The sequence below is a fragment of the Saccopteryx leptura genome, chromosome 8 (genome assembly GCF_036850995.1).
Source record: "Saccopteryx leptura isolate mSacLep1 chromosome 8, mSacLep1_pri_phased_curated, whole genome shotgun sequence".
NCBI classification, from domain to species: domain Eukaryota; kingdom Metazoa; phylum Chordata; class Mammalia; order Chiroptera; family Emballonuridae; genus Saccopteryx; species Saccopteryx leptura.
The window spans coordinates 15210236-15236419 of NC_089510.1; the positions used below are offsets into that span (position 1 = coordinate 15210236).

General features: G+C 36.3%; 1 pseudogene; it reads right to left on the minus strand.

The window, feature by feature from the left end:
* Nucleotides 1–1242: 1242 nt before the first annotated feature.
* On the minus strand, nt 1243–25747 carry LOC136379485 (phosphoglycerate mutase 1-like; annotated as a pseudogene).
* Between the last annotated feature and the right edge of the window lie 437 nt (nt 25748–26184).

The following is a 26184-nucleotide window of genomic DNA, read 5'->3' on the forward strand; positions in this document are numbered from 1 at the left end:
CTACTCATCGTGTTCTTCTTTTAAATGTTGCTGGCTACATTTTCTTTTAAGATATTCTAGTACTGAATTTTATGACTTAAATACATTAAACCTCCATTTCTTGATCCAGAAACTTTAAATAGAACCTCTAATGAAGTAGGATGAAGAATCTTCCAACTCACTCACCATCGATCCACCAGTTTTTTTGTTAATGTGGTAAGTAGAGGAAAAAAAATGTCCTCCAAAAGATATATTAACTTGCTATTTCTGAAACCTGTGTATATTATCTTAATGGGAAAAGAGCGACTGTTATTTTTTTATTATTATTGCATGTCACTCCTTTATTATACTGATCTAGAAAAAAGATTTAGTAGTTATGTTCAAAATGCCCAAGAGGCAGGCCAAGCAACAATCAGACACAGTGAAAGACATACCTGGACATGATCAGCAGCCACTTCATGGCCATAAGACGATAAGACAGGGAAGAGATTCTAAAATACACAGCCATATGGACTCCTACACCTTACAAGTCAAGAAGCTGCTCTCAGCCTGGTGTAAGGAATGGCTTATTTTGTGATGACCACATGGGGGGATATTTCAACCATCACTAGAACCCCCAGAAAAATGTTTGTTTTGTTGTATACATACATATACTTTTTTTTTTTTGGTAAAAATAAATGCAACACATAAACATTCAGGATTGATCCTGATCTTTGGGAGCCAGCTTTTTTGGGGGTCAGAAAGGGAATATCGCTTCGAATCACTATGCATTCATCCTCCACCGAAATGACTAGAACCTGGCAGTCAGTCACCTGACCACAGAAGAGCACGGGACCGCTCCAAGGAACACAACAAAGCTCTCTTGCCTCTCCCATTGGTCATGCCTTAGCATGTGCCCCCAATCCATTACTAAGGACTCAAACAGGTCCTTAGTAATAAACAAAGCACTAATAAGAATCCCGAGTTACTGCTTCTGGACTCTGTCAGATAAGAGTCTTCCTCTTCCCTGGGCTCGGCCGGAGGATCCAGGCCCCAGAGGTGCCATTCTGACTGGATTGCATGAAAGGAGTGGTTGCGAGAGTCAAAATGGTTAAAACAAAATTGGGAGCCATGGGTCCCCATCTGCAGCTACAATTCAAGAGGCCTACATATACCGTCAGTGTGACCAGTGGGGAGGAGACTTGCAGAACAGGATGGACAGGGAGGGTGTCTTGGACAGGAGTCTGCCAGCACACCTTCACCTCTTGGGCTCGCCCCGGGCAGTCACAGCCTCCCTGGGGGGATGGGCTTCAAGTTCTTGTCCGATTCTTAGACATCAGGCATACCAGTCAGGAGGTTTAGCTGCATGATGGCTCTTCACAGAGAGACTCTTGGATGTGGAAGAAGTGCCCGAGAGACTGTGGCCATGGGCTGCAGTCAGTATCAGTTTTCACTCCTTGATATGAGAAATTATTTCTTCATTCCACAAGAGCAGAGTTCTGGCAATAGTGTCCTTCAGACTCACACCAAGGGGGCTGATCTTCAGTGAGGTCTGCACACCTGTGATCCTTGCTAGTGATGCTGTGAAAGGGACAGACAGGCGGTGGTGGGCCCTCGTAGAAGCACTTCCAGATCTTCACCGGGGCTCGCCATGCTGGGCAGCAGTTTCTGCTTCGTTAGGGCCAGACCTCCATAGTGCCGCCTACTGAGACACCACGTCATAACTACAGGCAGCCACACTCCGTCAATGGCTTCTAGCCCTTTCCAGAGGGTCCAAATTGCCCTCTTCCGCACTGAGGTGAAGCAGATGTCAGACTCGTAGCTGGCATCGGGCAGTGCCTGCCCACGGGGCAGTGGTACCAGCCGCTGAAGCCATTCTTCAGCTTCCCGTACACTTTCCCCGTGCGCCTTGTGGGATCAGCAGGCGGCTGTGGCCGCGGTTCCCAGGGCAGTGCTGACTCCAGTGCGATCACCTTCCACATCAAAAGATATGATTAAGATAAGGATCTGGTGAAAGGAATTTGTGCTGGGTCGTCCAAGATAGTTTAGATGTGAAAATGTGTAGCCTTATAAAAGAGGGAAATGAACACACACAGCAGAGGAGACCACTGAAGACAAGCAGAGATTGGAGCGATGCAACTATTATACAAGCCAAGGAATGCCAACAAGCACCACAGGAAGCAAAAGACTCTGCTTAGAACCTTTGAAAGGAGTGTGTCCCTGTCAACATCTTGACTTCTGACCTCCATAACTGAAAGAATACATGTGATTTTTAAACCACAAGAATAGGTCTGGTGTTTTAAAATAAATATGTGTTGTTTAAGTGACAAGAAACTATAAATTTCCTGTGGTTACTTGTAACAAATTATAAGTAATTTGTTACTTGGGCTCATTTGCTACAAGCAATCAGAGGCAATTTATTCAGTGAGCAATACTTTTGATTTTGTGTTGTCGAGGTTTATGATGTTTTGCTCTTAAGTATAATTGCGGCTTTTTAATTTTTTTGTATTTTTCTGAAATGAGAAGCGGTGGGGGGGAGGCAGGCCGATTCCAGCATACGCCCATTGGGATCCACCTGGCATGCCCACCAGGGGGCGATGCTCTGTTCATCTGGGGCATTGCTCCGCTGCAATTGGAGCCATTCTAGCACCTGAGGCAGAGGCCATGGAGCCATCCTCAGCGCCCAGGCCAACTTTGCTACAGTGGAGCCTTGGCTGCGGGATGGGAAGAGAGAGACAGAGAGGAAGGGGAAGGGTGGAGAAGCGAGCACTTCTCTTGTGTGCCCTGACTAGAAATCGAACCGGGACTTCCACACGCCAGGTTGAAGCTCTACCACTGAGCAAACCAGCGAGGGTATAATTGTGGCTTTTGTTTAGCTTTATTTTGCTATTTTCCTTGTTAATTTCATAACTATAAATTATAAAGTGTTTCAAATATTATGTAATATAAATATCATACACTAGGGAGCAAGTACAGTGGCTCGGAAAAACGTCTGGGATAAATGGGGAAATAAGGAGACTAGACTTGGGGTGGTGAACACACAATACAATACACAGATGAGGTACTAAAGCAGGGGTCCCCAAACTACGGCCCGTGCGCTACATGCGGCCCCCTGAGGCCATTTATCCGGCCCCGCTGCACCTCCGGAAGGGGCACCTCTTTCATTGGTGGTCAGTGAGAGGAGCATAGTTCCCATTGAAATACTGGTCGGTTTGTTGATTTAAATTTACTTGTTCTTTATTTTAAATATTGTATTTGTTCCCATTTTGTTTTTTTACTTTAAAATAAGATATGTGCAGTGTGCATAGGGATTTGTTCATAGTTTTTTTTATAGTCCGGCCCTCCAACCGTCTGAAGGACAGTGAACTGGCCCCTGTGTAAAAAGTTGGGGGACCCCTGTACTAAAGAATGGTACACACGAAACCTATATAATCGTATCAATCAATGTAAACTCAAAAAATTCAATATAAAAAATTTTAGGGCCTGACCTGTGGTGGCGCAGTGGATAAAGCGTCAACCTGGAAATGCTGAGATCGCCGGTTCGAAACCCTGGGCTTACTTGGTCAAGGCACATATGGGAGTTGATGCTTCCAGCTCCTCCCCCCTTCTCTCTCTCTGTCTCTCTCCCTCTCTCTCTCCTCTCTAAAAAGGAATAAATAAAATAAAAATTAAAAAAAAATTTTAGGGAACTTGAAGGATGTTTAAAAATTGTTTTTTTTTTCTTTTGTTAACTTTATCAATTACTCAAAATCACTTCATATTCCAATTTATATTATATTGGGACCATGAATTTACTGTAGAGTTCTTTTCCTCTTTCTGAGTCGTTTTTCTCTTTTTTTCATTCACTAAATAAGCCCTGCCTTTATCACATTAATTATGCAACTTGGGTAATAAAATCCACTTCATTCTGAAAGACACTCTTCTCAGAGTCCTTTGATGTTCTTTTCCGAGTGAGATTGATTGCTGCCTACCAGGGGTAGTCAAACTTTTTATAAAAACCACCCACTTTTGCAGTGCTGGTCAACCTGGTCCCTCCCTCCCACTAGTGGGTGTTCCAGCTTTCATGGTGGGCTAATCGCAGTGCTATTTGGTTGCTCTGCTACCGCCCACCATGAAAGCTGAAACCCCCACTAGTGGGCAGTAGGGACCAGGTTGACCAGCACTGCAAAAGTGGGCGGTTTTTATAAAAAGTTTGACTACTCCTGGAGGCCCTACACACAGCTGTCTTCCCAGCCGTTATTTTGTCCTTTGCATTCTTGGATTACTTTCATTGTTTCCTACCTCATATCCTTCATATCTTTCTTTTTATTTTAGTGCCTTTTATGTTTTTTGGTATTTCTTATCAGACGATATTCTCAGAAAGACTTTAAATTTATTTATTTATTTATAGAGCTTCACCAGTAGACTACTCAGTTGGTTTGCTATTAAATTCTGGATTCAAAATTGCTGAGACTAATAATTTAAAGACTTTTCTATTAACCCTTAGGATCTGGATGATGAAAATTCTGACACATACTATGTGTGGCCTTGGCCTTTCCCCCCATTCATGGCCAAATAATTAATATCCTTTCTCTTCCTATCTGTTGAATATTTTAAGGGGTTGCTGGAGGGAATAAGTTTTCCCAATATTTAGTATTTTATGTATTATAGGACTATATCTAGAAATACATCGTTATTTAATTATTTTTTCAACCTTTCTTCATCTTTGAGAAAATTCCATCCCTTACTTTATCTCCTTATTTTCTCTTTCCTTGAAATTCCTATAAGGTAGATGTTAATATTCTAGATTGATTCTAAAAGTTTCTTCAATTTCTGTCTCATTTATCATGATATAACCATCTTCCTCAATTTTATATTCCACATGTTCTGTTGACTAAATTAATTCAAGTGGTGAAACCAATCAGTGCTAGCGTTTCCTTGACTAGTTAATTTTTGTAATTGTTTGACATGGACACCTTGATTATACTCACAGTTCATTATAATGCATATTTGCTTTGACTGGTTTTTTTTTTGTCTATAAAGTTCACCCTTGAACAGCACAAGATTGAACTATACCAGTCCACTTATATGCAGATTATTTTTTAATAAATACAGTAAATGAATGTTTTCTTCCTTATACTTTTCTTAACAGTTTATTTTTCTGTAGCTTACTTTATTGTGAGAATACTGTAACAGTCAAGTATATATTAATAGTTTAAGTTATCAGTTGGGCTTCCAGTCAACAGTTGGCTATTATTAAATGTTTTAGGAATCAAAAATTCCATGTGGGTTTTCAACCAGACAGGTGTTAGGCACCCTTAACCCCCACATTGTTCTAAGGTCATCTGCACTTTTGGCATTAAACTTGTAGTATGATGTTTGCTGCTTTCTATACTGTGTAAGATAAAAAAAAAATGAGTGTGATTACCAAGTTTCAAAATAATTCAAGGGCCCTCTGTGAAAATACATTGAGGAAGAGAAAATCCTAAGAAAGAACTTGCTCATTGTTTTATTTTTCCTTATACTATTTTCATGAGAATGATTATTCATGGTAATGGTAAAAAAATAAATAAATACCGCCCTGGCCGGTTGGCTCAGCGGTAGAGCGTCGGCCTAGCGTGCGGAGGACCCAGGTTCGATTCCCGGCCAGGGCACATAGGAGAAGCGTCCATTTGCTTCTCCACCCCTCCGCCGCGCCTTCCTCTCTGTCTCTCTCTTCCCCTCCCGCAGCCAAGGCTCCATTGGAGCAAAGATGGCCGGGGCGCTGGGGATGGCTCTGTGGCCTCTGCCCCAGGCGCTAGAGTGGCTCTGGTCGCAACATGGCGACGCCCAGGATGGGCAGAGCATCGCCCCCTGGTGGGCAGAGCGTCGCCCCTGGTGGGTGTGCCGGGTGGATCCCGGTCGGGCGCATGCGGGAGTCTGTCTGACTGTCTCTCCCTGTTTCCAGCTTCAGAAAAATGAAAAAAAAAAAATAATAATAAATAAATAAATAAATAAACCTTAGTTAGAACCAAGGACATAAACTGGATGATTTTCATTTTAAAAGAAATAAAATTTATAATCCAAGTATAAAGTAATATAGTATATTCACTATAAAATATTTGTTTTACAGGATATACTATTTAAAATTTCTCTGCAAAAGGAATCAGTGTCAGATTTTGTAGAAAATACTCTCTGCATACACATTTTCTAAAACCAGAACTAGAAGTTATGGAAACAATAACTTCCTAGATCTGCATTATATCTTTGCTTCATATGTAATGTAAATTGAGAGAGAAAAAATTAACTAAAATTTAGATACTCCACTTTTTAAAAATTAAGAATGACACATGTTGATCTTATTTGTATCTCTACTTTGATTCACTGAACCACTATTTATTAAATATTATAACGTGAAATTCAGAAATAATTTTGAAGAATTCCAAAATGATATAGAGTTTGAATTCAAGAAGCTTCAAATTTGTAAGTTAGCTTGAACATGGCTAAGTTTGTGGCATCATTCTCCAGTACTAAAGAAAAACAGACTGAATCAAAATAATACCTTCTCCATGATGCTAAGTAACTATGTGCTCAACATTTTGAATGCTGACCAGTGTGACTATAATTAATCATAATATTTTCTATGATTAATGGTATTTTAGAGAATGATATTCAATGAGCACAAAATGTCACATGAAGTCTTTCTTCAATTGGTTAATATTCTGCAGAAAATTTATTTACTCAGATAATATATTAGTTCCCAAGGGTTGTTATAATAAAGTGTCAAAAATATGTGGCATAAAAGAACTGGTATTTATTGTCTCACAGTTTGTAGGCAAGAAGTCCAAAATCAAGGTGACAGCAAGGTTGGTTCCTTCTGAGAGATATAAGGGAATATCTGTTGTATGCCTCTCGCTTCTGGTGCTTTGTGGGCAACTCTTAGCATTCCTTGGCTTGTAGATGCACCACTCTGGTCTATGCCTTCCTCATCACGTAGCATTTCCCCCATATCTCTTCACACAGTCTTCCCTCTGTTCTTGTCTACTTCTGTAATCAAATTTACCCCTTTTATAAAGACACCTGTCATAGTGGCCCACTTTAATGATATTATTTTAACTCCATTACCCTTGAAAGGACTCTATTTCCAAATAAGGTCACATTGTGAGTCACTGAAGGGTAATGTTTCAGTGTCTCTTTTTTGAAGTCTACAACTCAATTCATTACAGATGAAAAATGATTATTCAAAACTTAAAATCATATTTGTAACTCTAAATTTCAAATACAAAGTTAATTCAAATTATCCCCTTTACCTAGCAGTTTAGTTTTCTGCAGCACTTTTAAACTCAAATAAATTATGTTATATAGTTTTATAAAACAAATGTTCCTTTCTTGAAAATTGTCTATCTTGATTTAACACTTCAATCAATTTTTTTGCACATTTGATTTCTCCGGTTACTCATTACAACACAAATAATTTAAAAATCTCTGTGCTTTTCATCTTCCCCAGTCTACTTATATATTAACTTTAAAGAACTCATCACACCAAAACTTCTAGACCTAAATATAAATAAGGATAAACAACTTGTCAGACTCTGGTTTTTTTTTTTCTCGATTCTTTTTATGTTCTATTCTACCAAACTCTATATTCCTGTAGATATAATTTTTCATGAAATTGGAGTGTTTTAATTTAGAAGGCAGTGATCACAGCTTTGGGGACACTTTAAAATACTTCTGAAAGAGAAATATTGAGAGGTTTGGTTAAAACTCTACAATGAACAGTTAGACCATTCTCAAGGAATTAATAGCCCTAATTTGGTTGTCCTATTAAATGCCTTATTAGCTATTAATTTTCTATGCCTTTAAAAATTTTTTTTCAGATAATATGTGATAATTCGACATTCAAGTTACTTTAAATTGATTTAAACATTTAATAGCCATCCAAAAGGGAAATCAATGTAGTTATTTTATTCCAGGAAAATAACTTTTTAAAAACAAATGCATAATGTACCCATAAGAGGAAATACAGTATTGATATGAATTATTCAAGTAATTTTTTTCTGGTAAAAATGGATACAATGGGTATTCAGTCAGCATGCTGAATTCTCTTTGTTCCACTTCAGAAATCTCACAAAGTTTTTTTGATACTATGACTCTGTTCTGTCTAGTAGTCTATCATTATGCACTTATGAGTTAAAAAATGGAGTCATTTCCTAATAATAGCATTTTCGTATTTCCCTAAATGAGCTAACCAGAAACACTAAGAACATAATAAAAAATTTTATCTCATTAAATACAGGATGTTATTCTAACATACAAATCTGGTAGAATTACCCATTTGTTTAAAATTTGTCAATAGATTTCTGTTGTTCTGCAAATATATATATATATATATATATATATATATATATATATATATATATATATATATATACACACACACACACACACACACACACACATCCAAAAGGAAAATCAATGTAGTTATTTCATTCCAGGAAAATAACTTTTTAAAAACAAATGCATAATGTACTATAAGAGGAAATACAGTATCGATATGAATTATCCATATATATATACATATATATATACATATATATACAGAGATAGAGAGAAAGAGAGAGAGAGAGAGAGAGAGAGAGACTCTACAACAGGGGTCCCCAAACTACGGCCCATGGGCCGCATTCGGCCCCCTGAGGCCATTTATCCACCCCCGCCTCACTTCTGGAAGGGGCACCTCTTTCATTGGTGGTCAGTGAGAGGAGCATAGTTCCCATTGAAATATTGGTCAGTTTGTTGATTTAAACTTACTTGTTCTTTATTTTAAATATTGTATTTGTTCCCATTTTGTTTTTTTTACTTTAAAATAAGATATGTGCAGTGTGCGTAGGGATTTGTTCATAGTGGTTTTTTTTTTATAGTCTGGCCCTCCAACGGTCTGAGGGACAGTGAACTGGCCCCCTGTGTAAAAAGTTTGGGGACCCCTGCTCTACAATATGGCAGACAGAGGTGCCCATGTTTACAATCCAGGCTAATGTTGAGCAAAATTTGATTTTGCAGTTACTTTTTGGTTTTTCTTCTAACCCAGGTTGAACTCCTGAAAGTGCCTTTGTTTTCATGCCCTAACCACTTTAATTAGTCCCCAAATTCCTGATCCTCTATCCATGTCCTCAGAGTCCTTGAATTCTTTTGCTGAGCTTAATAAGAAAAAAATTAATAATAGTAGTATTTTGACTCACATATTGTTGTGTTTTCAAACATATACATGGTCACTGGCATTATGTAAATTATAATGAAAACTTTTTATTGTAGAACTTTACATTTTAGTGTATTCTAATGATGGAAGATTTGCTTGGTTCATGGAATATTCTTTACAAACATGATTGTTTCCCATGTATGCAATCACTACTGCCTTGATATAAGTGCAGAAATGTTGAAAAAAATATTTATGGCATGATGACATATTTAATAGTAAAACATTACAAAACAAAATTCTTGTAGAAAACTCAAATATACAATGTTAAAAAATTTTCAAAAATAAATATTGAAAATAATTCCATCAAAAATGAAACATTTTATTTTTGCATTTATATAAATAACTAATAACTCTTTACTTTTATTATTTATTTATTTATTTATTTATTATTATTTTTGTACTTTTCTGACGCTGGAAATGGGGAGAGACAAACTCCCGCATGCGCCCCACCGGGATCCACCCGGCACGCCCACCAGGGGGCGATGCTCTGCCCACCAGGGAGCAATGCTCTGCCCCTCCGGGGCGTCGCTATGTCACGATCAGAGCCACTCTAGCGCCTGGGGCAGAGGCCAAGGAGCCATCCCCAGCACCCGGGACATCTCTGCTCCAACGGAGCCTCGGCTGTGGGAGGGGAAGAGAGAGACAGAGAGGAAGGAGAGGGGGAGGGGTGGAGAAGCAGATGGGCGCTTCTCCTGTGTGCCCTGGCCAGGAATCAAACCGGGACTTCTGCACGCCAGGCCAACGCTCTACCACTGAGCCAACCAGCCAGGGCAATTTTACTTTTATTTTTTAAGTGTTAATTTATAATTTTAACTTTTAGAAGTTGTACTGAATGTGTCTCAACCAATATTTTAGAATATATTTGAAAAATTAGATATTTTATTCTATAGTTAATGCCTATAGATCAACTTAAAACCATAAAATCAAAATAAAGATTTATAAACAAAGGCAAAGATGTGATGTGAGACTCTGAGTACCAGCACATTAGTAAATTCAACATCTAATTTTAATGTATTGCAAACGATTCTTCTTGATAGTTAATAAAAAATGCTTTTCAGTTTGTAATCTGGTGAAAACAAAAATTTCTCAGAAGTATAAAAAAATATTTTTTACCCCAAATTCCCTTCAATACTTTGCACATCATTTACCTTTATTTTTACTTTTTATTTTTAATAAATTGAAAAATGGCTATACCTCAAGGTATGTAATTAGAAGACAAAGATCCCATATTCACTTTACCACTAAGAACGTCTTCTAATTAGTCACTTACCTCTCTAAAGAAACCAACGAAAAGCTTAGACAGAAAATGAACACCTCTGGAAAGATGAGATTTAGGGAGTATTATAGCTTGCATAAAGATAGATAGTCTGTGCATGAAGATATGGAACTGATTTGTTGAAAAGCTAAGCTGGAGGCTGAATAAAAGAACGTGGAGACTAACAGATGAGGATGTTATTTTATCTTACAGTTTAATAGCACTCAAACCTTGTTCTATGTACCAATAAAGAAGTTTTTTAAAAATCTGCATTCTCAGATCCTTATTCTTCCATTAGCAATTTTTATTTAATAAGTCTCAGATAAGACAAGGAATCTTGTTTTTAACAAGTACTCCAGGTACTTTCAATAATAATCACTACTCCAGGCATGAGTAATTAACAGACTTCTTAAAATTCAGGAATGAACACAGATTAATTTATTTCTATTAAATGCTGAGGCAATATAAATGATGTCTTCACATGTGCAGATGTAACATATTTCAAATAAAATATAATTCTATATATAGTACACTTCTGAGAATATATACAGAATTTGTATGACCATGTATACAAATAAATTATGTTCTCTATATGAATAATGATGTGATAGTGACATAGAATATTAAAAATTATTTGTGCTACTGACAGTGCATGTCAAAGCCTTTCAAAGAATATGTATTTTTAATAGAGTGTCATTTTAGATAATATCCTCTGTCTAAAGCATTTACATGTATAATTGGTATATAAATGTTCATGAAAAATGAAATATTCATAGTACAAGTAAAAAGTTTTATGAAGAAAAAGAAATTTGATAGATGTTTCTGTAAAAATTAACCAGCTGCATTAAAAAGTGACAAGTTTTATAACTGTTCATAATGGTGATCTCTTATCAGCTATAAAGCAGTTAGCAATATATAAAATTTTGGTAATAAAAATACTTATCACACTTTATGGCATTATAGAAAACCATAATGCTCAACATATGTTTATTCTTATATTTTCTTACCTTGTTTTTTAATTCTAATAGAAAAGTAATTGTTTATATTTAAAATTGTTTTATAAATATTAACCTTGAGTTTTTCTGCTTGTAACAGAAAGTAAATTTCAAAAGGTAAATTCTTACTAATTTCACTGAATGTTTAAAATAATCATTGTATTTTCAAAAAAAAAAAAAAAAGATTTCTGAGATTTGAAAAGTCTCCCCAGGGTATAAAATATTTTTTAATAATATTTTACTATTTTATTTAGATGAGAAGTTGCTAATTTGGTAAAAATTCACATCACATTTACTATTTTTTTAATGTACTTGCAAATTATTTTCAAATATTAATAGTTGCTGTTTGCAGTATTGGCATGTTTTTAGATATTTTCTTTATAATTCTAGATTTAAAGTTTCCCCTTTTTGATGTATGCTTTGATATTTATATACTCATATTTTATTGTCAGTAACTATTAATTATTTCTAGTTGTTTGAGACTGTGTATCCATTGAATAATTGGCTTTTTCTCTTTACCAAGAAAATTAATCAAAAACAAAATGAATAAAAAATTAAATTTTACAATAAAAGCCTTTTTTATTTGTTTTTAAGTTTGTAGGCAGGCAATATTTTGATTCAGATGATATGATGTTAGATCCAGATTATTGAGAGACAAAGTATGTGAGTTAGTGTCTAAAATTTGCATTTAAAATACAAAAATTACATCTTTGCTGAATCAAAGAATATAGAGTACTTACAACAAACCGGAGATGGATATTTAAGCGTTTAAGTAGAGTTTTACCTTCTAAAACACTGTAAAAGACAAAACCAAAAGAGCCTGACCAGGTGGTGGCGCAGTGGATAGAGCGTCGAAATGGGACGCGGAGGATCCAGGTTCGAAACCCCGAGGTCACCAGCTTGAGGAAGGGGTCCCTCGGTCTGCTGTAGCCTCCAGGTCAAGGCACATATGAGAAAGCAATCAATGAGAAACTAAAGTGCAGCAATAAAAAATCGATGCTTCTCATCTCTCTTCCTTTTTGTTTGTCCCTATCTGTCCCTCTCTCTGTTTCTCTTTGTCTTTGTCACACACACACAAAAAAGACAAAACCAAAATAAAGGATGGAGTTTCTAATAGGAACATTTCCATAATGCAAACAAAATAAATATCTAGAATCTTCCCAGATAAGAGTGGGAAACTGAGAGAGAAAGCCTGCCGGTCAAGACTCCAGGGTCAATGTGTCCACAGTCTATGTCACACTGTAGAATCGCTGGCCTCACGGTAAACCTTCACTTTATCGTGGTGCCTGAATGGTGATGGTAGAAGCTAAGAGTTCATGAGCCCAGACCAAAGTGTTTGAAGTAAAAAATGACAATAAAAGGGACCTCGGGGCTCTTATCAGAGGTCACTTAACACATGCCTGCCTCTTGATAACTGAAACATGCTTTAGTCAGAGGAAAAAATACCGAACATTAATGACAGGTGAGATGGAACACTATGCCTCAGTGGAGGCCAGTGATTTTTCCTTATGCATGACAGCACAGGTAACATGCTTCTCATTTAAATCACTATGAATTTTGGAAATGCAATTTTATGAGAATCGTCCAGTATGAATTTTTGTATGCCTGAGACTATAGAAATCATTTCAAAATCTGCCTCTACACACACCTTTAAAAGTATGTATAGTACATATCTCTAAAACAATGCAAGTTAAATTGTTTTTTCTGTAAGCAACTTTATCCTCATTTGTTCATGTTTTCACATATGTACAAAATATTCTTCATATATATATCAGTTACATGTGTACTTATATATATCATATATGTTAGAACTGATAGTGTTTATTGCATACCTGGTTGGAATGTTTTCAGAAAAGATTTAGCAAACTTATTTATGAATCACTGTTCTCATAAATGAATGTTATTCATATCAAACATCTTAAATCTGTAAGCTCACCATATATACCTTATTATACTTCAACACCCCAAAGAGAAGGTGACAATTCTGGTCAAATCCTTTCTGCCATTATATAGAGTAGCAGTTAATGCATTTCTTTCTCCCAGTTCTTCAACTTTTTAATATGTCAGTACTAACATGTCTTCTCCCTGCTCAAACCTCTGTCATGTTATCAACTGTGTTTGAAATAGAAATCAGGCCTTTTCCTGAGGTCGGCATGCGACTTCACCATGTTTTCCTGACCTGGCTTTTGAAAGGAATTCATGCCACACTCTTTCCCTGCTCACTGGCTCCAGGTGTCCTAAATTTTTTATGCTGAGATATACAAAGTCTTTTCCCAAGTCAGTCACTTTGCACTGCTGTTTGTTCTCCCTCAGATCTTCAACTGTTTGATTCTTTCTTGCAATTCAAGCTTCAACTGTCATCCTGGGAAAAGAACCTCAGAGGAAAGGCTTGCTAAATAAACTACCTGAAGGAACCTTCTCTCCCAAGCTGCACGCAGAAGTATCATATCTACACCTACAGCACAATGCTTTCTTATTTTAGAGCGCTTCTGACTGTCTCATTGGAAGTTTTATTTGCTGCTTGAGCTGAGATATAAAATGATAACACTAACAAATGAAGGGTTTAGTTATATATTGATTTGATACATTTTAGGTTTAGAATAATTAAAGGAGTTATATACACACTGGAAATTTTAACCAGTAATCAAATGATAGCTTGGTTACTGATCATAGTTTCAAATTACTAGAGCACACATTACAAAGCAATGGCTGTGGAAATGGTTTTCATGTGGACCATGGAAGACTTTGATTGTCTTGCTAAAAAGTTTCTCTGTGATTAGGAAAACAATAAATGTTCTAAACTCTGGAGTGAATTCATCAAATGTGTCCCTGAGGGGGGGGGGATACCCTGGGTGTAATAAGTTAAGAGATTTGAAAGGATGTTGCTGTTTTATTAATTTTTATTTGTTTATTCAATAGTTATTTATTGAGCACTGTTTTGGACACTGGGGATACAACGGTGAACAAACAAAATTCTTGCCCTTCTTGAGATTACATTCCAGGGGGATACCCAGAAAACAAACAGATGGTTAAATATAAATGTAAAAATAAAATTCTGAATAGCAATAAATGCTATCATGAACAATAAAACAAGGCCAAAGAGATGCAATATAATGGTGTTATTGTGTTAGGAAACTTTTTTTGATACATTTTAAACAGAAATATAAATTTACTGCAGAAGAAAATAAATACATAGGGAAATATGCACACATCCCATTTCTCAGACATACTGGCCTGAGGACCCCTTTACACTATAGAAATTATTGAAGATTCCATGAAATTTTCTTTATGTGAGTTATATTTATGTCTGTGTCTATATCCAAATCTATACCTATATGTGCATGCATATATATACATATACACATCTATATTTATCGGCATTCTAATATCTTTATGGAAATGTTTTTGAGCCCACAGATTTCCTTGAATTTTCTCAAGTTTTCCAACGATTACATAGTTCTTGAGAATCATTGACACACATTCTCCACTGGATTGCACATGAGTGTTCAGTTGGTATAATCCACTCCTTATCAACAACAAGTTTTAATACTACATTTTACACATAGAAGAGATAATCTGAAATTGGAACAAAAGATTTGAAAAGAGGTTATGGAAGACTTACTCATAGTTATAAGTTTTTCTATTCTATCATATGTAGAGAGTTATTTCATAAAAGAGTCAATGTTTTAAAAGCTCTCAGTATGATTGGTATTTCAGCCAATATCAGTTTCCAAATGCTTGTCTATCATATACAATGAAGAATATCTAATGACAGTAGATATAATACAGTTAAGATATACTTGTGTGAAAGTCTGCTAATTTATTTTTGGGAATATGCTGAAAGGATAATTTTTACATTTAAATATCGAACGATTACATGGAGCTGATATTATTACTTGTCACCTTGTTTCTGTATGCTTCATGTACTTGTTACCACTAAGAATACAAGTGGGCACAAATTAGAACCTTTACTTGGGAGAGTTTGGAAGTCACTGAAGTGGCCAGATAAACTTCTTATGTTACAGTATTCTTGATGCTTCACGCACGTACCACACATTGACAATCTACATTGTTTGTACAAGTTCCCAATAAAACAATACCTGGAAAATTTCCTATAGCGGAAATGAAATGCCATCTGCAGTTACTGGCAAATGACTCTGTTTTGTGGCTATCACTAATCTCATATTGTTCCCATACTCATCAATTCCTACACTCAGACAGAAAACAAAACTGAAAAGTTGTGGGTGTATTTACAGAACGTCTCCGAATAGATCAACTTTATTTTTAATGTTCATCATTTTCTCTTCTCCCATAGCTATGTGTTCATCTAGAAGAGAACTTGAGACAGGCTTTGCAGCCACCAAGAAAATGTTGCTTCAAGATTGCTACATCAATTCACATGGTCTATGATATTGTTTGCATTAATTTTTAGTTAATTATAGTCTGAACATACTTTACTAGCACTAGTTTCATTGTAGAAACTTTAAATGTGGCTGAAATAAAAGTTAAATTTGTATGGTTTTATTAAACAAAATCATCACAATAAATTCAATAAAAGTTAAATTTAATCCAACTGTGTTTTTCAAATTCATAAAAAGGCATGACCTTAGCCATGTTACTTAACCTCTCTGTTCCTGATTTCTCCATGAAGATATTAACTCTATCTACTTCATAAAGTTGTTTTTGAGGTTAAGTACATTAAATTAGAACAGAGAACAACAGTACTTGTCTCATAGTAACTGCTTAAAATATTTTTGTTATTATTACTATCGTACTAGATAATTTATATGTTTAATGTTCTCCTAGTGAATTTGGCAAACATAATTGTAGCATGACTACATTTATACTTTATTTTTTCTTGCTATTTTATAATTAATATTAATTATCTATGATTTAGTAGTAATGGTATTATTTTCTTTTAAATTTAGTTTCTGGATTTTTAGCTTTTGGCTGCAAAGCCTATGGCAAAAAATAGTTTTCCTGGAGTTTCAAAAATCTATAGTACAGATTGAAAACATTCTTCTCAAAGAATTGTAGAGAGAAAAAAGTCAGGCCAAAAAATTATAAATCTCCTTACAAGACTATCATTGGCCAGAGAGATTGTTTTTGGAAAATAATTAACTCAAGCTTTGGAAGTGTATTGTTTAATCTATTTTACAAAAGAATACACAACAAAGCCAAATAAAATAGAGCTTTACAACCATTCTTTGGGTATATCAAATTAGGTCTGAAAATCATGTAATAAGAGTAATTGTTAAGCAGTGGGTACATAGTTCATTACTTTAAAAAATATGCAATTATAATTGAATAAAGCTGAAATAAGATTGTAACAAAACATTGCTGATTTTTGGATTTTAAAGATAAAGGCTATCATCTCCCTTGTGTGTTAGACAGAAATATGTGTTTGGCAACCACCTTGAAATTTTGCCCAAGCTCTATTATAGCCATCCTTATCTACGTTTTATACTGAGAAATAGGGAAAAAAAGACAAATCCCAGTCTGCTGAGGCAGGAGTAAGTGCATTGTGTACCTGATATAGTTCATTCATTCCACTGAAAATAGTCTTGGCGGTTCACCAGTTTGCAGTGAAAAAAAAAATGTCTTTTCAATACTGAAATTATTTCTATTAAAATTGCAAGACTCTTTCCACCAGCAGACTGTCTTTGTTAAGATGAATAGCAAAACTAAACAAAACAAAGTGAAAAAGTGCTATGAGAGGAGGAAAGAAATGGACCTTACCAAAATAATACATATTTTGAAACAACTTGTTTCTCTAGGTCACTGTTATTTATAATTGAGTTACTTTAGATTAATTGGAAAAGCTTGGGAAGGGAAAGCTAGCATATTTAAAACATTAAAAAAATAAAATTAGAAGTGCAAAAAATAGGTTAAATGTTGAGAATGAATTTAAGGTATATACAGTTGTCTATAGGTATATAGACATACACATACATACGTATATAGCATGTGTAACATCCACATATTCTTTTCTTAAAATATTTTGACTGAATACTGATCATTTCATTACACTTGGATTACAGATTCTGGAGAAAGTCACTTTTAGTTCCATTATTAATTAGAGATCGATAAAGTCTATGAAAAAAGAATTGTATTGTTTTAATTGACAGGAATCAGTAGAAAGTTTTTTACTAATGATGACAGTTGTTAGTGAAAATACTTGGTTCATATATAACTATTCAAAATTTTTCTATTATTTTCATTCATCTGTAAAGAATTTTCAGGGTAAAAAAGAGTTCTAAGCACACCTTAAGAAAATTAGAAGCACACTGGCCTGACCTGTGGTGGCGCAGTGGATAAAGCATCGACCTGGAAATGCTGAGGTCGCCGGTTCGAAACCCTGGGCTTGCCTGGTCAAGGCACATATGGGAGTTGATGCTTCCAGCTCCTCCCCACCTTCTCTCTCTCCCACTCTGTCTCTCTCTCTTTCTTTCTCTCTCCTCTCTAAAATGAATAGATAAAATAAAACTAAAAAAAAAAAAATAAAAAAAAAAAAAGAAAATTAGAAGCAGAGCTAGAATGTAGTAGAATTTTTTCTATCATGGGAGAATGAACAGATTAAAAAGTCAGATAGTAACCAGAACACACACATATACACACTTTCATAAGTATGATCTAGTTAAGTTTCCCTTTGCAAAGGTCAGTGTCATGTCCTGAGTGATTTTTTTGTCCTTAAATTCTAATTAGCAAAAGACTAACTTATTATAATTATTAAAACTCCTAAAAATACATCTTTAACTTTCTCAAAAATCATCACTAACAACTTAATTATCCATTTGAAGAAAATATTATTGAATTTAAAAAGCATTTTGTTAGGAAATTTATGCAGTTTGAATTTTTTTTTTTTTAGTTTTTCTTTATTGTCCCTGGCCAGTTTGCTCAGTGGATAGAGCGTCAGCCAAGCATATTGGACATCCTGCGTTCAATTCCCAGGCAGGACATACATGAGGTGTGACCATCTGCTTCCTTCCCCAACCGTCTCCCCCTTCTCTCTCTTCTCCTCCACAGCCAGTGGGTCAGTTGGGCTGAGCATCAGCCCTGGGTGCTGAGGATAGCATGGTTGTTCCCAGCGCTTTAGCCTCAGGTGCTAAAAATAGCTTGCATAGACCCCAGTTGGGGGGTCACCAGGTGGATCCTGATCAGGGTACATATAGAGTCTTTCTCACTATCTCACCACCACTGACTTAAAAAAAAAAAAAGAGACAAAAGAGAAAAAAAATATTGATTAAATTGGGAGAATAGAAGAGAGAGAGAGTGTGAGAGAGACATTAATTTATTGTTTCACTTAACAATCCATTCATTGGCTTGACCAGGCAGTGGCGCAGTGGAAAGAGCGTCGGACTGGGATGCAGAGGACCCGGGTTCGAGACCCCGAGGTCGCCAGCTTGAGCACTGGCTCATCTGGTTTGAGCAAAAAGCTCACCAGCTTGAACCCAGGGTCACTGGCTCCAACAAGGGACTACTCTGTCTGCTGAAGGCCCGCGGTCAAGGCACATATGAGAAAGCAATCAATGAACAACTAAGGTGTTGCAATGCGCAATGAAAAACTAATGATTGATGCTTCTCATCTCTCTCTGTTCCTGTCTGTCTGTCCCTGTCTATCCCTCTCTCTGATTCACTCTCTGTCTCTGTAAAAAAAATAAATAAAAAAAATTTAATTAATTAAAAAACAACAACAACAATGCATTCATTGGATGATTCTCTTATGTGTCCTCACCTGGGATTGAAACTGCAACCTTGACATATCAGGACAATGCTCTAACCAACTGAGCTATCTAGCCAAGGATTAGTTTAAAATTTCTAATATAGTCATTCCTGCCTCTTATAGCTAAGCGAGTTGTATTTATAAAAGTCACTTACTAGAATGCAAAGTCTTCTACTTAGAGGATCAAAAATCTGTATCAGCTCTCTGAATAATTTCAATATGTAACAAAAGCTATATTTTCTTCTTCGTATACAGTACAGTGATATAAATGACAAAGATATGATTGTTAGATAAAAGACAGTTGCCAGATAAAATATGATGATGAGTCAATTTCTTTCCAATATTCTATTACCACTCAAATAATAATCATTCATAGTCAAATTATTCATTAATGTTTTTCAATATACATTCATTATGTTGCTTACTAAGTACTCATCAGTATGCTGGGTCCAAGAGATAATTGACTAAGCTTTATCCTCTGCCTTTGAAATACTTACAATTTAAAGTAAGATTTTAATGCTTTTTTTGGAAGTTTTGTTCCTTTCTTTTCCCTGCCTTTAACCACCGACTTTCTTGATAACCAGTCCTTCTCCTAGGAGAGCACAAAGGAAAAGATAAGTGTGGGTGTGTCAAGATATAAAAAAACAAAATTAGATCAAATGCTATGTGCAAATAGAAGTAGTTTGTTCTGTGTATTTGTTTATCTCCATTAAATATTTAAAAAGAGAGGGTAGGTTAATGGAGCAGAAAACACTTAACCACAAGCAGTAAAAACAACTGGTTTTAATTTAAAGCAAAAGGAAAAAAAAATAACCCAAATAAACAAAAAGTCAAAGTGAAAGCAATAATATATGCTAGGACAGAAGGGAAAAGATTGACCTTAAAAGTATACAGGGGTCCTTGGATTATGACACTCTCGACATACAACGTTTCGAGTTTCTGATGCTCACTCCTATAAAAACTTAGCAGAGGTAGAATCATCCCCTGAGTCTCCCGCCTGTTTCTTAAGCAACCCTGATTCACTTGACCCACTATCTTCAGCAGCTTCTGCAGGTTCTGCTGCCTCTCCAGCTTCCTCCTCCCAACAGGTCACTCTATCCCATCTTGCAATGCCCCTTGCAGTGTGCAAGCCAAACACAGAAAAAAGGTAAGAAATTTTTTTTTACACTCATATTTTGTCATTTTTTTTCTGTTACTACAGTTTAGTGTACAGTACAGTATATTTATATCCTTTTTCTTTTTCTGTGGCTTAGTTGTGTTTTTATCTTCTAGATTATGATTTTACAACTATGTTAGGATAAGGGCCTGGCCGGTTGGCTTAGTGGTAGAGTGTCGACCAGGCGTGCAGGAGTCCCAGGTTCGATTCCCGGCCAGAGCACACAGGAGAGGCGCCCATCTGCTTCTCCACCCCTTCCCCTCTCCTTCTTCTCTGTCTCTCTCTTCCCCTCCCGCAGCCGAGGCTCCATTGGAGCAAAGATGGCCCGGGCGCTGAGGATGGCTCTATGGTCTCTGCCTCAGGCACTAGAATGGCTCTGGTTGCAACAGAGCAACGCCCCAGATGGGCAGAGCATCGCCCCCTGGTGGGCATGCCAGGTGGATCCCAGTCGGGCACATGCCGGGAGTCTATCTGACTGCCTCCCTGTTTCCAACTTCAGAAAAATACAAAAACAAAAACAAAAACAAAAACAACTGTGTTAGGATAGGTAAGTGACCTAGGCTAGGGTGTGTTTCGACTTACACCAAAATTCAGGATTATGTCACTGTCATAGGAATGGAACTGTGTCGTAACCCTAGAACCCCCTGGATGTATATTCACAGTTATGAGTACATGAAACAGACTTTTCTTGTATTATTTCTTGTATTATATTCCATATGAACAACTGAAAATCTACTTTTGCCCGTGTGTGTGTGTGTGTGTGTGTGTGTGTGTTGTGTGTGTATCCTCAGGCAACTTTTTTTTGTAAGGTAAATGTTACACAGGGGTTAGATTATTTAGACTAATTTGAAGAGTTTGAGTATTGGAAAATGAGAATATTAAAGACATTAAAAAATGCTAAACTTTTGGGCTTACATGTAAAATAAAAATGTAGTTATCACACTGTATATATCTGAAGAAGTACAAAGCAGAGTGAGGAGTAAAGTTTTTCTGTTTGTTTAAAAACAGTGGCCATACATATACTTGTTTATCCTGTTGAATTATAGTTTATTATTCAATTTTTATCATTTTCTATTCTTAATTTACTTGTAGATAGACAACTAGTTTACTATGTTATATATTCCATTAAGAATAAAAATTATTATGAACTGATTATAAATTTCTAAAAGTACTATTTCAAAGGTACTGAATTAGATCTATGTTCTCAAATTCACTTTATAAAGTGATAAAGTATGAATTTCATATTTTCTTTTTTTTTTTTTTTTAAAGTACCTTTTCTTTTTTTTTTTTTAATTTTATTTTATTTATTCATTTTTTAGAGAGGAGAGAAAGGGAGAGAGAGAGACAGAGAGGGAGAGAGAGGAGAGAGAGAGAAGGGGGGAGGAGCTGGAAGCATCAACTCCCATATGTGCCTTGACCAGGCAAGCCCAGGGTTTTGAACCGGCGACCTCAGCATTTCCAGGTCAACGCTTTATCCACTGTGCCACCACAGGTCAGGCCATATTTTCATATATCACATTAAAACTTTTATACATTACAATTGACCCATGACATTTATTAGCAAAAGGTAGTGGTAATAATGGACCCTTACACATGTTCTAGAAGAGAGAACTAATTTCACTCGTGAATTAAGAAGTAGATAAAGTGACAATGTGAACAAGCAATCTCTAATAACTCCCAGTAAGTGAAATCCATTTCATTACTCTTGATAATGCTATTAAAAAAGATAACCCACATTACTGCCTGACCAGGTGGTGGCACAGTGGGTAAAGAGTCGGACTGGGATGCTGAAGACCCAGGTTCGAGACCCTGAGGTCGCCAGCTTGAGCACGGGCTCATCTGGGTTGAGCAAAAAAAGCGCTCACCAGCTTGAGCCCAAGGTCGCTGGCTCAAGCAAGGGGTTACTCGGTCTGCTGAAGGCCCGCGGTCAAGACACATATGAGAAAGCAATCAATGAACAACTAAGGTGTTGCAACGCGCAATGAAACACTAATGATTGATGCTTCTCATCTCTTCGTTCCTGCCTGTCTGTCCCTCTCTCTGACTCTCTGTCTCTGTAAAAGAAAGAAAGAAAAACAAACAAACAAACAAAAAAAAGATAACCCGCATTATAAATAACATATATACTTTTCTCTACGTTGCGGTCTGGCCGATCTCTCCGTCTCTCCAAGGCCCATTATTTCTTCCAAGGCACTCAGATTGTATTGGATTTTCCTGTTTTCTTAACATTTAAATGTGGCATCCTGCCTAGCTTTCATCAGTAGAGTGAGAGCCACCGTGATATGAATCAGTTCCAAACTAATGATTTTTCAGAAGTGTTTTTGCTATGCTATGCCCTTTACCCCTTCTTCCGGTGAGAGGCGGCTGCACAGTGATGCATCCTTGACTGACCTCGGTGGCAGCAGAATCAAAGATGAAGTTGTCTGGATCCATTGACACTTATGTGGTGGAAGAGTGCCCACAAACCAATAACTACAGTGTTTTGGTGACAAAACCTAGAATAATTCTGATGTTGTGAAGCTATAAGCTTATGCTTTATCTGTTCATCTTTTTTGAAAATTAGCTTTTTATCCAGAAACCAGTAAAGTGATACCAAATAAACCAAGAGATAAAAAGCATTGGTAAGGACAGCTGTAGTATACGGTTTTAAAGGAAATTCTAAAGGCAGACTTCCTGAGCTGGAATTCTGGCTATTTTTCTATTTGACTTTTTGACTTTAAGCTGGTCATTTAAACTTATCAACAAAATTAGCATAATACACGCATCGAAATGAGCTAATTCCAGTCAAACACTTAGAACAGTTTTCCAAATAGTAAATGTGAGTTAGGTTGTTGTTATTATACTACTAAATATACTTACTTTAAGCAGTTAAATGCTATCTGATTGATGATCTGTGGAACCCGTTTTTCTTTATTCTCATTACATAAACAATATTTGATTTAAGTCATTAAAACATGACATTTAACTTAAATAAAGACAAACATTTGGTTAAAGATCTTATTTTAGGATCTAAGCAGATTGAGTCAACAGTTTAGCATCCTCGTATTCTCAAAAGAGAATCCACCTGAACTCCAGTAAGGGAGTTGGACGGACTTGAGTTTGAATCCCAAAATTCCCATTTCTATACCTTTGGCGAGTTTACTCAATTGAAAATTACAGATATGCCTTTGTTTTATGTATTACAGGAGATATATTGATTTAAAATGATAATGGCTAACACCATTATATTCAAAGAAGAGAGCTTTCAAAAACCACCTTGCCTGACTAGGAGGTGACACAATGGATAGAGCGTCCGACACAGAGGACACCGGTTCGAGACCTCAAGGTCACCAGCTTGAGCGCGGGCTTATCTGGTTTGAGCAAGGCTCACCAGCTTGGACCCAACGTCATTGGCTTGAGCAAGGGGTTACTCAGTCTGCAGTAGCCCCCGGGTCAAAGCACATATGAGAAATCAATCAATGAACAACTAAGGAGCTGAAATGAAGAATTGATGATTCTCATTTCTCTCCCTTCCTGTCTGTCTGTCCCCACCTGTCCCTCTCTCTGACTGTCTCTGCAAAAAATAAATAAATAAAAATAAATAAATAACCACCTTTGGGAAGGCGCCACGCTCAGTTTAGCATTTTGGTTTGTATTTGATGAACTGCTTCAATCGTCACATTGGCACCAGAGCTTTTTTCCTTTCCCCATTAGGACAGTGCCTCTTTCTTTCACTCCGGGGAATCCCACTGTGGCTGGGTCATTACTTCACCATGGCAAAAGTTAGAAAATTATTAGCAAGTGGGACTTGGACCTCCGCACTTTGCTGTAGCCATTAGGAGTGGTTTGCTGATGCTAACGGATGACATCCTGCGGTGTGTTTTTTTTCCCCCTTACTCTTTGACTTTCTCTTTTGTAACATTTCACATGTGGAGCTGGAGTGATTAATATTTTATGCAGTTGTTCTTATGTGCGGCACGATCCTGCGGGTTTCGTTCAACTCCTCAGCATCTCCGGTGCCAGTGCACGGGGGCTCATGGCTCCAGCCGAGCCTCTCAGGGCTCTCTCTCGGAGGTCTCCTGCGCAAAAGAAACAGACAATATCTTGTCACATCATAAATTTATAAGGAGTTCATTAAAGGCTTTTCCTTGCATCTTAAACATATCCAGAGTCCCACATCACAGGGAATGATTCTTGTTTAATTACCACTGGCTTGTAAAAACTTGCTGCTCAAAGTGTATTTTAATGTCAGTCAGATTATTAGTACAAATGGAAAACCGTGCCTGGAAAATATCCAAAGAATATAAACTTGCACGGAACTACATGCATATATTTTCTCTTAATTATTTGTGTAGAGAGACATATACTTTAATTTTAAAACTTTCTAAACTGTCATAAGAATTTATGACTTCGTCACATTATGCTATAAAACTGAATATTCATGCATTATACTATTTGCATATTCTTCACTAGTACACACTATTAATTGCCTTTTCTTGCTGTTGTAGATTACTTTTAAACATAAATACATGTTCTAATTTATGCTGCTGGAGGATTGTGAGTGGATTTTTAGAGATTTCCAACAAATGCTGTAGAAGCATAGGTTTTAATTCTGACTTGGGACATTGTCAATTATTTCATATTCTATTGGAAAGGAAGTGTGATAAAAATCAGATTCTAACATGATTCAGGATAAAAATGCGTTTAAAACATCTGCTTAGATTAATTTGGAAGAAAGGTGCCCTGAAGAACTCTTTGATTATTCCTGTTAGATAACTTATTTGAGCTAATGTATAATAGATAATCCATTTAAATGCTTTTATCAGAAACCCTGAAGCTGTTTGTAGTGATTTCAATATATTACCGGTCTTTGACTGCAAAGTACATAATCACAGTTATTAGTAACTATGAGACATGTAAAATCATTAGGCAATATAAATAAAATTTTTTTCAGCACCTGACTATGGATTATTCAGCTATAACTGATCATTTGAGCAGGTACTATTGACAGATTGTAATTTGCACAATAGCAAAAGAGTAAAATACATCTTTATGTGCATTTTAATTTTATTACTCTAATGCATATATTTTTACTAATGTAAAATACAAAATCTAGAAAGTTCCATTTTTATATAACGATTCTAAAAGATAGGTTTTTTGAGGTAATAAAAGGTTTTTACTTGTTTTTTTTTAAACTCCCTTAAACATAATAGAAAATATTTTCCACTTCAGTTAATACTAATAAGAAGAAAGTAAATTTTTCAACAATTCAGGCTTTCCTTTAAACTTTTACTGAGCAAAATATTCACCTATATTTGGAGATGAAAAAACCTAGAACAACTCCCATTCAAAAGTACATTCACTTTTATTTACGAATTTCAATCTTTAGGCCCTCGTGCATCCACATGAGACAGTTTTTCAGAACAATGCAGACAGCAGATGCTATGGGCAGCTTTTCTTCTGGTACCATCGGGGGAGATGAAACCTTTAGAGACAACAGTGTCGGTGGTTCAAGCTTCCAGCAAGACCCCTGGTGTTCATGCTAAGTGACATGATTGGTGGTGGTCCAGTTATCCTCCTTCTGGGTGTGGCTTCGATACTGATGCTGGTTAGGAAAGTCCTGCACTTGACTCTATATCCCCCAGAGATGTAATGAGCCACCAAATATTTTTAAATACTTTTGTCTTACACTGGCAAGATCAGATTTTCTCGGTGACCAAAGTGTATGTGTGCTAATTAACAATGTATCTATAGGTGAGGAGTTAGCTATATGGTGTAACCTGTTATAGCTTATGTAGAATGTCACCATCCTTGAAAACAGTTTACCCACATACCCTTGGTTAAAAAAACATCCAAACCTGCAGAATATTTTTATAAGAATTTATTTGCAACCGTACTGAAGACAAT